This window comes from Strix uralensis, chromosome 11 (genome assembly GCF_047716275.1).
Source record: "Strix uralensis isolate ZFMK-TIS-50842 chromosome 11, bStrUra1, whole genome shotgun sequence".
Classification (NCBI taxonomy): Eukaryota; Metazoa; Chordata; class Aves; order Strigiformes; family Strigidae; genus Strix; species Strix uralensis.
The window spans coordinates 25250414-25263263 of NC_133982.1; the positions used below are offsets into that span (position 1 = coordinate 25250414).

A 12850-nucleotide genomic window follows, 5' to 3' on the forward strand; every position below is an offset into this window, starting at 1 on the left:
TTCTCTGTCATATGAGTAATTTTGTTAGTCTCAACAGCTGTTCTATAAAGAAAATCTGACTTTGTCATGATCTTCTGCTTCCCACAGCTGGTTTAACATTGGTAGAGCTTGATCTGTAACACAGCCCTAAGTACATTGCAGGCTTTTCTCTGCATATCTACCCAGGAGCAGTGAATGTTTTGGGCTGCTGTTCTATTTTTGTATCCTGCTTATATCAAAATCCCACACTGATTTACAACATTTTTGAAGTGGCCAATAAAATTTTAACTTCAACCATTGCAGATATACCACCAATGTAGAATTAGCTCTTTCAGTGGGAAAAGCTTGCCTTAGGAGCCATAAGTACTTGTCCTTCTTTTTCTTTCTATCACCTTGTAAATGAAAATCTACGTTTTGCTTGCACCATGGATTTCTCTTTTCAAAACCACCAGTGCCAATGAATAATCTAGGAGGCTTTCCACTCCCATGTTCTTGCACTGACCACAAATATTATAATAATCTTCATTCAGTGGTTTAACACCTGAACAAAAGATCTCACTACATGATTCTCAAAGTCTTAAACTGTAATGTTTTGTACTATTCCATTTCAGATTAGAGTATTTCTCTATACACCTTTAGCAGAGTTTGACCTTTCTCTAAGAATATTAGAAAAATTTGTTTAAAATGGTGAGCAAAGAACCCAGAATACTCTGAGGGGCGTTATAATCTGCAAGAAAAATATCCCATACAGTAAAATATTAAATCATAAACTTACTTTATGATGATGAACACCAACCAAAACCTAAATAGTCTTTTCAATTTTAGGGTGTAATCAAACTGATCATTTTGTACCAGTATATCTTTGAATAATATGTAGACTTGCTGTATTAAAAAGAAGATGGAGAAAGACTTTTTTCACTGATGTTCATGTATAATAATCTAAAAAGACTGTATTGAGATCTTGAGAATAACACTTGCAGACCTATGACTGCTTTAGGAATTCAATTCCATCTGTATGCTCTACTAAGGTCTCTTTGCTACAGGTACATGGTGTATTTTATGATACTAAAGAGGATAACAATGCAGCATGCAACAAGGGCACATTGCTAATAATCCCATTCCCATTAAATATTTAGAATTCTGTCGTATTTCATAATCGGAATGTAGAAGTAACAAATTAGAACAATTCCATGCTGATGAAAATGACTAATTAAGTATTAAAAGCTGTGAGAGGAAGCCATTGCTTGAAAACAAAATCCTCAAAGGGAGAGAAAAGATGCAGTTGCAATAATTTCTAAATGTTTTTTTTCCCCTTGGTTTTTTGTTTTCCTATTGCAGTATTAGGACAAGAGCAGAAATTCCTGAATGCTGAACTATCTGTAATATTGAAAGAAATAATTTGATTTCTCCCATGTTTTCCTCATCTATAAAACTGAAATATTACTGCTTATATAGTCTCAGGGCAGTTCTCATCAGAAGTGGTAAACCTTAGTACTACCCCTTAGTTTGCAGTGATGCCCCTTAGGTTTTGCATTGAGTCAGACTCTGACACAAAGAATAGCAGCTCTCATGCTATTCCAGTTGAAGCAATGGATACAAGTCTTTGGCTCTGTAGCTGTTACTGCATTGTGAGATTGGAACTGCTAGTGACAAACTGGATAGTACTAACAGTGAGAGCTACAGCCCCAGCAGGCTCCAACAAAGACTGTAGTTGAGCTTCCCTCAGCTCTCAGACAGTTTTAAAAGGTTTAGCCAGAGATCCTGACAGGCAGTACAGAGCTACAAAGCTATGTCCACTGTTTGGCAGCACCTACCTGGCAGAAGGGGAGCAGGATCTGGAAGACAGGCAGGGATGCCAGTGAACTCTCCTCCATTTAAGCCATCCAGATTTCTGTTTGCTCTGTGCAGTCAGATCTGAGCAAAGCAGACAGGCTAAGGCTGGGCTTCACAAGTGGTGAGTAATACTGGTTATAACTTTGGATGACAAAACATCGTCCAGTTTCCTTTTTTGAAGGAAATAGATACAGAAGCACTAGCAATTACATGTTATAACTGCTTTCTAGGTCATCTTTCTACTAACAGATCAGTTAGGAGTAATCAAATTTGAAGTATAGTATAGTACAGTACAGTACAGTACAGTACAGTAGTTGGGTATTCCAGAAATTTAGAAATATTCTTGCACCTATATTTTAAATCTAATGACAGAAAAATGCATAAGTATTTCCAAAAGACAAGAAAATTTTTATTATCAAATTCCCAATGGATTTTACGCTGTATGAACAAGTTGTGGACAGTTGCAAAATTATTCTATACTTTACTTCTTTTGACTTCAGACTTTAGCCTTCTTCAATCTGGAATACCAATATTTGCAGATTAGTATTTTGCATCTGAACTTTAGCAATAGAACTAAAACCAGTCAAGATCCTTTATATTAAATCAGAAATCATACCCAGTGTTAATTTGATATGGTGCATCACAGATGTCTACAAGTAGTGACTGATTCAATACTATCCATGACAGTTTTCTACCATATGCTTCCTTAGTCTACATACGTAGATGGTGTGGATTTCCTGGAATTTTGATGTACACATTAAGATTTCTATTTAGAGTATTTTTTTTTTACATATTTACTTGTTTTGCTTAATGTCAGAGGAACTATTTTTAAATTTAAGATTATCTGAATTAGGCTCTAAATCTCACACTCTCAACCAAAAAAGCTGATAGACACTCATGGCATGTTAAATAGCTGTGATCCTCAGGGACAATCTAAGACATCCTCTCCTTTTCAATATGTTAATGTCCCACAAGCTTTTTGAGTAGCGTAAGAATTTCAAATACTGACTCTCAGCATTTGATCTATTGGTTGATCTGGTTATGCCTGCGAATGGTATCAGATAGATCAAATATAATGATGGAAGATTTATAAATGCTTGCATAACATAGCAAAAAGACTTTCTAAGAAACAGGGTAAATCTTTGGACCAGCATACGCAAAGCTCTAATAATATGGCCAAGAAACTGCCAATTACTTGTAGTTACTAATCAACTGTATGCTATTAGTTGTAGGTGCTAAAACCAGAACTCTCGCTGGAAAAATCTAGATGTGAAACAACAATGCACTATAGAGCCTATTTTCAAAGTAGGTGTTTCAAAATATCTGCAAGATACGTTGTATCTTCCTTTATCACCTGCTCAATGCGGGAAAGAAATGGAGTGTTTCATGCTGGGATTTATAATCTCTGTGGACCCTACCATGGTATCAAAGATTAAGTCAGCTACCATCTGCTCCATTTTATGCAAAATAGATGTGGCCCTTGAACTTCTGGCAGTTTTCCAATTCAATCCTCCATGCAGATTTCTAACACTCCTGCTTTACAGGATATCCTATTATTCAGCTTAGACGGTAAATTTTACTATTCATGGTCAACTATTTGTTGACCATGTGGACTGTGACACAGTGGTGGGGCAGAAAGGTATTTACTCTTGTTTTTTTTAAAAACCTTAGGAGAATGTTCTGAAACAGTGTGTGTATATATACACACTTTTCATTATAATGAAACAAATTAATTCTTTACTAGCAAGTTTTCAAGTATTACAGGAGTGCTTAATTACTAGGTTTTACTCTTTTAACCTTTGATAATTATTTTTTTTAAATACACAAATCCTGTTGCACTGCTAACTTAGAATTAAAGAATAAAGCTTTAAAAAGATGATTAACATACAATTCAAGCAAGAAGCCCGATGCAAACATTTTTGCAAACTCAGCCATATCATTGCAGTGAACCAATTTTAATTTTATGAAGAACTTCCAGAATTTGAGTTCTTTTTCAAGATATCATTCAACTTCAATAATGTAAAAGGATAATTTGTCTGAATTGTCAATACCTCTTAAAAATCTTAGTTAGGCAGTTTTATTTTTCCATTTATCTTCATGCTGGCATTTTATTACCTGAGGCTGAGTTAATACTTTGTAGTTACTGTTAGAAAGAAACTTGTAATATATATGTCTTCAAAGATTCCAGATGTGGTGGAATGCAGTGACTCTGTTCAGAATATACTGCAAATTAAAATTGTGTTTGTTCCATTTCAAGTACATGAAACATGTTATTGACGTTTGATTACATGTGAAAAATTCACTTGTGCTTGGTTTTGCATTTATTAAAAAATAGTTTATTTTTCCAAAAATCACACCCTGATGCGCCTGTAAATTTATTTTTCTTTTTTTAATGTTGGAGCAGAACATGAAGTATAATTCCAAAAAGCCATAAATTTTTTAAATTATGTTTTTAAATTTTACTACTTATTATCAGAAAAGATAGGAATCAAGAATAGCAAGCATACAAAGGTGAAATTAATTCACCTTTTGAACTCTCAATGTGCACATATTTAGCATTTGATCCTAGTAGTCCTAAACAGTTTATCAAATCCAGGGACCCATTCGTATTCAGATAAAGTCTGTGATAGCAGGGGTTTCTTATCTTCAAAGAAGGAGGGAATTCAGAATCTCAATACAAAGAAAAACCCCATATTCCTGATAAGAACTGTAAATCTTTCCTTTGAAGACTGACACTATGAAGGATTTCTGCTCAGAGAAGCCAGAGCAATATTTTTAAGTAACAGTGTCTGGACTTAGATGTCATACCCTACAAAATGCAAATATTTTGATGAGGGAGTATGCTAGAAGGTGGAACTTACAGGAACTAAAGCGGTTACTATAGCAGACACAACTAGAACAGTAGCAATGCTGGAAGTGGCAGTCTAAACAGAACTCCCATGGTTACGGGCATTTTCAATTTGTTGTCATTTCACTCTCATCATAGAGACCTTTATGTCACAGTGACTACTGATAAAGGAGCCTACAGCACTCCTGCCACAGTGACTCCTGGTTGGAAGGACTGATGGCTTTTCAGAGACATTCATAGTTTAGCTCCTTATGATGGCTTTCAGCATGATGCCAAGATTTTAATTTTGCAGTGCATTAAATAATAAAAAAACAACCAAATAAAAAAGCAAAGTATTAGCTAGACTACAGATAATGCCCCTCTTCCCTATGCATTTTTTTTGCAGAGTGTTTACTTTTCAGACTATTATCCTGACTGACAACAGAAGTTCTAAGACTCAAGTAGGTCCAGGTGCGTATTTACTGTGACGTCTCTCAAATGCTGTTAGATTATTGTCCCATTGTTAAACTTCAAGTCAAGAAGTCTGTAAATGCTATGGGGCATGGAATATGTGTAATTTGTCTGCAGGACAAGTAAGAGACTATGTACTTCCTTTTCTGTATACTTGTTAGATCCTGGAACTGAAACGGATGCAACAGAAAGCATTTGGGAAGATTCCAAGGAGACTCTATACTTTTCCTCTAATGTTATCCTCCTGCTATCTCATTCACTTCCAAATTGTGCACTTTAAATTTTTCCTCACCTTCCTTCCAAGAAATGTTTGAGTGCACAGGACAATTTTGAAAATGTTCATCTTCAAAAGTTACTAACTGAACTTACTTTAAAGGGGAATATGGCTGGCAAACACAACAGAGAAGTTATTTTTCCCCTATAATGATTTAGCCTTTGATGCATAGACAGATGGTCATGATCTCCTCCTCCTCCACCCATGGATTTTTCTAAAATGACACCCAAGTTTTTCTTGGCAGCAGTTAGAAAGTCTGGCAAACAGCTCGCTTCAGCTCCAATTATATTGACCACATTAATGCAAAAGATCAGCAAATGAAATGTTCCATATTCATTTGGAAGAGATGAATTAAAATTTGCAATGAAATAAGATAAACGCAAATTAGAAACAAACAGCAGCTACTTGTGGCCACCCTTATATCTAAGGATTTACTGTGGCCCATTTTCTTCCACTGAGAATGAAAGCTTCTTGAAGGCATAGGGTGTTAACTCTCTTACAGTACTTCTTAAGGCAGTAGCACTTAATGGAATTAGATTTCTGAGAATGTCTTCATAGGCAGAATAATACCCATTTGCTTTGAGTGTTTTAAGGAATACTAGAGAATAACACTTTCCCTCCATGCTCCAGGGACACCAACTCTTCAGATGAATGTTATCTCTAGATTTATTATCAAAGCTTTTCACACTTGTCTGTGCTTGTCACAAACTCTCCTGGGCATAGGAAAAGCAGCCAGGAATGTGACTAATTCCCTATTCAAGGGCTTCTAGCTGAATATTTTTTTCAAGGCAGTACCTACCATTCAAGGTACGTTTCTTTTACAAGGCAAAAATAAGGAAATCTTACTGGCAATTCTTTTTCCAGCCAGTTACAGACTAACTTCTTGCTGGTACTGTGTGCTGTGGCAACTGCATGTTAGCTCCTGTCTGCTAGTAACTGTTGGGCAGATTAGTACTTCTCTACCAGCAAACCATTGCAAACAGCTTTACCTGTGGCAGCTAAATAATGTTCTCTAGGGAAAAGTATACCTTTAGACAGTTATATTCAAATTATTTATTCACCATCTCTGTGGAAGGGGCAGTAGGTAGAATGCGTTTAACATCTGCTGTATATATATTTATGTAAATGTAAAAAAGTCCCATTAAAAAGCTGTATTTTTTCTACTAAAGTATAAATATCAACAAGTTACATCAGTGAAGATGTCTTGTGGTGAGAATTTATTGTTCTACCCAGACCATCTCTACTTCTGAGTCTGATTCATTGGCATGAATAATATAAAATGAACTGTGCTCAAGGTGTTCACGGTTCTGAGTTATCTAGAAGAAATTCCTAATTCTTAGACACTAAGCTATCAAACCAAAGACTTCTGATGATTCAGCTTGGCAGAAAAATTCTGTGCTTGTATAACTGTTTAGAACAATTGGACCTGGGCAACTGTATACTAATTCCTAGCATTTGTATTTATGCACACTACAGCAAAATTATGAATCAAATCTCTTATTTCAGGTCTCTGAATATTTCAATGAAATGTCCAGCATTGAATCATAGACAACGGGATTTGAAATGATATCTTAAACCTAAAGCATGTCCAGTCCTACTTTTTCATCAATTCTTATCTTTGCCATAAATACTGCACTCTCCTATGCTGTATATATTCATTACCCAGCTGCAGCTCCTCCTCTAAGCTAGCTAACACAGCTGTAGCTGTAGAGTGCAGACCAGATGGCCAGTCAAAACCCCGCTTCCTATTGTCTGCAAAACACAATAACCTTTGCCAATAATCTCTGCTCCTGGGTCCACACCTTGTGTGTTTTAACTAAGATGACCATTTTTTCCTCAGTTAAAAACTGGCCCATATCACACATTCAACACCATCATACTTCCTTGAGGACTTTTTCTACTGTTTGATTAGCATCCTCAACTCATTTTTTCCTCCTTTTTTTGTAGTAGAAAAGTTTACTTTTAAGTCCTTTTCACCTGTTTTAGCCATGATGGGCAAAGGAATTCTGCTGTGCATTAACGCCTAAAGATTTGATTATTTCAGCAAAAGAGCAAGAAAGAAAACAAAGCTTTTTTTTTCTCCACACTTTACACATGTATCTTTCACAGTGACATATTCATAATGAATGATATACCTATTAGGAGCACAGAAATAAGGAGTTACAGATAGCACCAGTCTTACAGTATGAAACAGGTTTGGCAGTTACTCTACAGCAGTCAGTGGAAGAGTGGCCATCAACTTGAGTTAGCTGTCAAGACTCATGAGGGGGAATAGTGGCAACAGCAGCTTGTAAAAGAAATGGATAAAAGAGCTTGTTATACTGAAAAGATAAAGAAAGGGGATCATTTTTCTGGTGGTATAGGGAAGGGGGATCTCGGTGTATTAATGCTTCATGTAACTTTATACTGTTAGGGATGGCTAAATAGTTTTTGTTAAGGCTCTAACATTTGAAGTAAGTAATACATACAATTAGTTCCATTGTCATAGGAATAACATTTAAAATTACCGATCAATTATTTGCTTAAAAATTGTTTGGTTTGGGTTTGGTTTTTTTTAGAACTGCTATCCACTGAAAGGAGTTTGAAAAGCATATTTAAAAGTTAAAAAAAAAATCACAATCTGCTCACATTTGGAAGCATAACATCAAAATCTCTACTTATCTGCATCTACCTTTTAAAGTGAGCTATTTTGTTTGCAAATTCTTTGTTAAACAAGTACATTTCTCTAAGCCAGTACAGCTGAAGCCTCTCTGTACAAACATGTTTAACTTCATGTGTGCAAGTTTTATTGCTGATAATCTAATCACATTTCGTGAGTCCACCCAGTCATAGTATAAACCTGATTTTCATTGCCGCTCTGCTGTACTTGTTCCATTTTCACAAGTATAAACTCAGTCCCCTATTCATTTTAAAGTGCAACTGTTGCCAACCCCTGCGCTCAGCAGTTCTTTCTTTTAATACTCTTCCATTTGAAGGGAAGCCAAACATTTCTGTATGGGTAGCTTTTGAAAGGGGGGAGATATTCCAACACATCTGAATGACACTTAATCTCTAACATTTAGGGAGAGAAAACAGAGTCTAAGGAAACTGAATTTTAAACTGTGCTTATTTGGAATGTACAAAGAATGTTTTCAACCAGAATACTTGTGATCTTTCTCATTCTTTAAAATTACCCTTTTGTAAACCAGTAATGCCTACAAATGCTGTGCAGCAAGCAGCAGATAGTGCTTGTCTTCAGAACATTTGAAAGAGTAAATACACCCTGCTAATTCCAAAGAGAAGCTTCGCAGCAACATCTCTCTCCTGTGAAACTCGTGCAGCTTTATAGACTAGCTTGAGTTAAGCACACCTGCCTATTCAAGACCAGAGGGGAAGACATGCCAGTGGGGAGAGAGATGCTGGCAGACAGTTCTGCCAGTGGCAAGGCAGGTAGCTCAGTCACCTCTGCTGCTTGCTGTGCAGAACAGGGAGGGAGAGATGTGGTCTCTCATTTAGGTCATTTCCAGGATGGTAACATGTACTCAGCCCAACTCTTTTAGATTCCTCCTCAAACACACCCAAGTCAGGATAGACATGAAACGCTATGTGATTTGTTTAATTTTAGGGATCTCATTTTCACCATTAGGCTGTGAATCTCTAAGAGCTTCATACTCTCAGTGGTCATGAGGCCTTGCCCTGTTGAATCAATTAGTTATCCAACCTCAAACTAAAAGGCATAAATCATATGATGGCTGTATTAAAGGAGGTGGTCTAATTATGGCATCACAGAATAGCTGAGGTTGGAAGACACCTAAATTGTATATAGTCCAACGCCCCTGCTCAAATAGGGTCAGCTAGAGCAGTTTGCCCAGGGCCATGTCTCCAAGACTAGAGACTCCACAGTCACTCTCAACAACCTATTCCAGCATTCAGTCAACCTCACAGTAAAGTGTTTTCTTATGTTTATATTGAATTTAATGGGTTTCAGTTTGTGCTCATTGCCTACTGTCCTGAGAAGAGTCCGGCCATGCTCTGCTTAAAAAAAGGAAAGATACCTTTCTGATCCTTTTGAAATGTAATTGTTTAATAGCACCTGGAAATACAGTCTACCTCCAAAATGACATAAACACGGGTAAGAAATGATGGGGTAAACCTTCAGTCATGATTACAGGAAGTATCTTCATGCTGACCATTCTGAACACTGCTTAGCAGTGCCTATAGCAAATCAACTGATGAAGAATAGCATGAAAGACAGTAGTCAGCCCAGACAGTAACCTTCCTCGTGGCCGGGACAAATGCATTCCTTAGTGCAAAAACTGCAAGAAATCTTGTTAAAATGGGTATATAATTCTTCGCTGTAGTAAATCTCTGCTGGGTAGGGAGGCAAGAGGGATTGGAAGAGTACTATAAGTTATCTGCTGTTGCAGTTATGTTTTGGCTATAACAGATGTCAGCAACCTGGGGAATGCTGTAATCCTTCCTACTTAGCAGTGACCCAGAGGACTAGGGTCACCCTCACCACCCACTGTAGTCACTTCCCCCATTAAGATTGGCAGTTAGAGGTGGTGAGCTCTTGCATCCTGTTTCACTCATTATATGCTTGCTGTCAGCCCTGTTTCTGGTCTTTCCTTACTGCCTGAGGAACACAAGGAATTCAGAAACCTAGAGAATCTGTCCCATTAAAGTGTTACCTATGCTCAGTGAAACACTATGAAGAACTGTGTAATGCAGCTAAAGTGGCATCTAGTGATCTTGCTCTGACTAGTCTTATTGAAAATTTCCCTGTTTTATTCCAAGAAGGTTTTATTATGCAACAAAGGTAAATTAAACAGCTGCCAAGTTTAGATGGTGCAAAACTTAGACACCTGATGCCACCCATAGTTCTGATACTGGAATGTGAGCCATTAAAAAAACCTGACAGACTTTGCAATCATAAAGCCACTGCTCAAAACACTTATAAAAGATCTGCAATTTTATATTAACTCCTGCTTGTATCCAAGAAATTATCAGATTTTTCTGTTAGGAAGCCTAGCAATTTTCTTTATTTTTAATGAGAAAAGGCCTGATTAGAAGTGATATTTTTTATAATTTATTGAAAAAAATGATAGATAATATTAAGCATTAAAATAAGGATTGCCAACACTTGCTTAAATCAAACAGAGTTCAGGAAGATACTGTTCAAGCTTCCCCCATGCAGTGCTGCCAATTGATTTCAATTCTAGCTTGAAAAACACCTGCTATTTTAGCCTTGGGCCTCTCCTTCCATAGTATTTTTATGGCTTATACAAATATATACCACCTTTAGAATCAAGTCCTCAAGTCCTCTTTTCTAGAAAGCACAACTTGTATTGGTTCTTACGAATCACAGTTGGGGAGGGCTGCAGAAGGGTGCGTGAAAGGATTGTAGTCGGTTTTCAGTTGTCAATAATATTCACATACAGACGTCTCATGATCTTTCAGTGTCATCTGGGTAGTGTGTAATTTCAAATTAACCCTGAAAAAGTAATGGTTGTATCACCACTTTTACAAACCCTGCATACTTCAGAGCATGAAGGTCAAAACTAAGGGAATGCCTTATAGTATTATCAGCATTTATATGAGTTAGGGGCTCCTTGTGTTCTTGTACTGCTTATTTAGGCTATTCACTAGATGAAAGAGTTTGAATTATACAGTAGGATCTCAATGATACATATGGCCTCACAGAGCCTTCTGGACTAAAGAAACTGAAACCCAACACAGATTAGTCATATTTTCATGTCCATGTTAGCTGCTGTGATTTATTTTTTTTCCCCAGTAACATTTCATTAAGTGACTAATTCTATACACTACAATGCATATGTGAGATAAAGCACTCACTTGCCTAATGCAAAGCATATGTACCTGGAATAGGCTACAAATTCAGGTAGACATCTAAACCTTTTAGCCCATGCAAGAGAATGTGGTTGCTTTAATGTACAGTAAATGAGAGACTGAGATTGGGGCCACTGTAGAAGGGTCAACTATGCAGCATTGTCATTCATCCATCCTGCATTAGGAATAAAGGTATAGTGGCAAAGAAACTCCACAGGTGCTCAAGGTATAGTTGCAAATTAGCACCACTAATGTTTGTAGTATAGTTGAATGCTGACACCATTGCTGCTCATGGCAGACAGTTGAGGCAAGGAAAGAATTCTTTTCTCTTCTTGACTTAGCAAAGCAGCTCAGTTAATTTAGACTTCAAGCTATATGAGATACAGCAAACATTGTTTTGAACAAAATGCTTTCAGCAGACTTAACAATAAACCGTAGTGGCAATATGTTTGACATGCTTTTGCATTTAATACACTACAGAAAAATGGCACCTCTTAAAATTATGACTCATTCTTAACACTGCACTGATATATGACTCAGTGAGACTGACTTTGTATGGATGCAAAAATTTTGATTAGTACTTAACTCTTTAAAACATGTTTTAGAATTTGCGATTGAGTAATGGGTGGAAAAGGTAAGCTGCCATCCTGCTTAAAAAATCTCTGACAGTTAGTACAGCTTTATAAAAAACCACAATGTTTGTTCTGTTCTCACAACAAAATGGGAATGTAGCGATCAAGACTTAGTTAATGACCAAGATGGGTCTCAGTCATGAAACACATTTCTTGCAGTAATTGTTTTCCAGTAATTGTCCTATTGCTTATATTCTAATATATTATAAAATAGACATGTATGTTTATTATAACAGTTGTCTCATATGAAAATCATATCTATTTATTATAACAGTAACTACCTGGGTGGTATCACATACTGTGTACTCTCGCACTGGTCTGTGTAGACTCCAAAGCTATCTGAGTTCCTGGGTACAAACTGTAAGCCCAGAAGGGCCCATCAGTCCAGCTGCAGCTTACTGTTCCATCATGAGTGGCTACTTAACTACAAGCTTTCCATACTTCTAACGCTACAGGAATTCTTTTCACAGTGTCTCTCTTTAAGAAGGCAGTTTAATTACACTGTCAGGGAACAGCAAGAGCAGGTTGCTCCCTAAGTTGAGCTAGCAGCTAAGGGGTGGCCACTGTGCAGACTGGGCAAGGACCTCACCAACAGGACACAGTCCTACAGCACCCGAGACAGGCAAGCAGAGCAGGATGGCAACAGCAACAGATCCTGTCAGTGGTCCAGTGATCATCAGGCGAGACATGGTCCAAGGTCCATCAAGGGATGCACTACAGCACTTCAGGAACAGGGTCAGCAGCAGGCATCTACATCTGACCAGCAGCTACATCTGAGATGTAGCTCAGAAAAGGATTGAAAAGTCCATCTTGAGCTTAAATAGTGTCACTGGTCAAAAGCGTGGGGAGCCGTCAGGTGAGGCTGGTCAGAGCAATTACTGAGAGAGCTTATTACCGCACTCAGGGCCCTGACACAGAACATGCAGAGTTTGTGATATGATTTCTAAGCCAGTGGCTTTTTACCCTTAGCAAGATAAAGGGAATATACACATAGAGAAAACAGAA

General features: G+C 37.3%; 1 long non-coding RNA gene across 4 annotated transcripts in view; it reads left to right on the forward strand.

The window, feature by feature from the left end:
• The window catches only part of LOC141948026 (uncharacterized), a 38739-nt gene that overhangs the window by 13484 nt on the left and 12405 nt on the right, over positions 1 to 12850 (forward strand). The window contains exon 4 of one of the 4 annotated variants that reach the window (XR_012630344.1): positions 5046 to 5110. The exons of the other annotated variants lie outside the window; for them this stretch is intronic. This is a non-coding gene — a long non-coding RNA (uncharacterized LOC141948026). The remainder of the gene's footprint in view (positions 1 to 5045; positions 5111 to 12850) is intronic. 4 annotated transcript variants of the gene reach the window in all.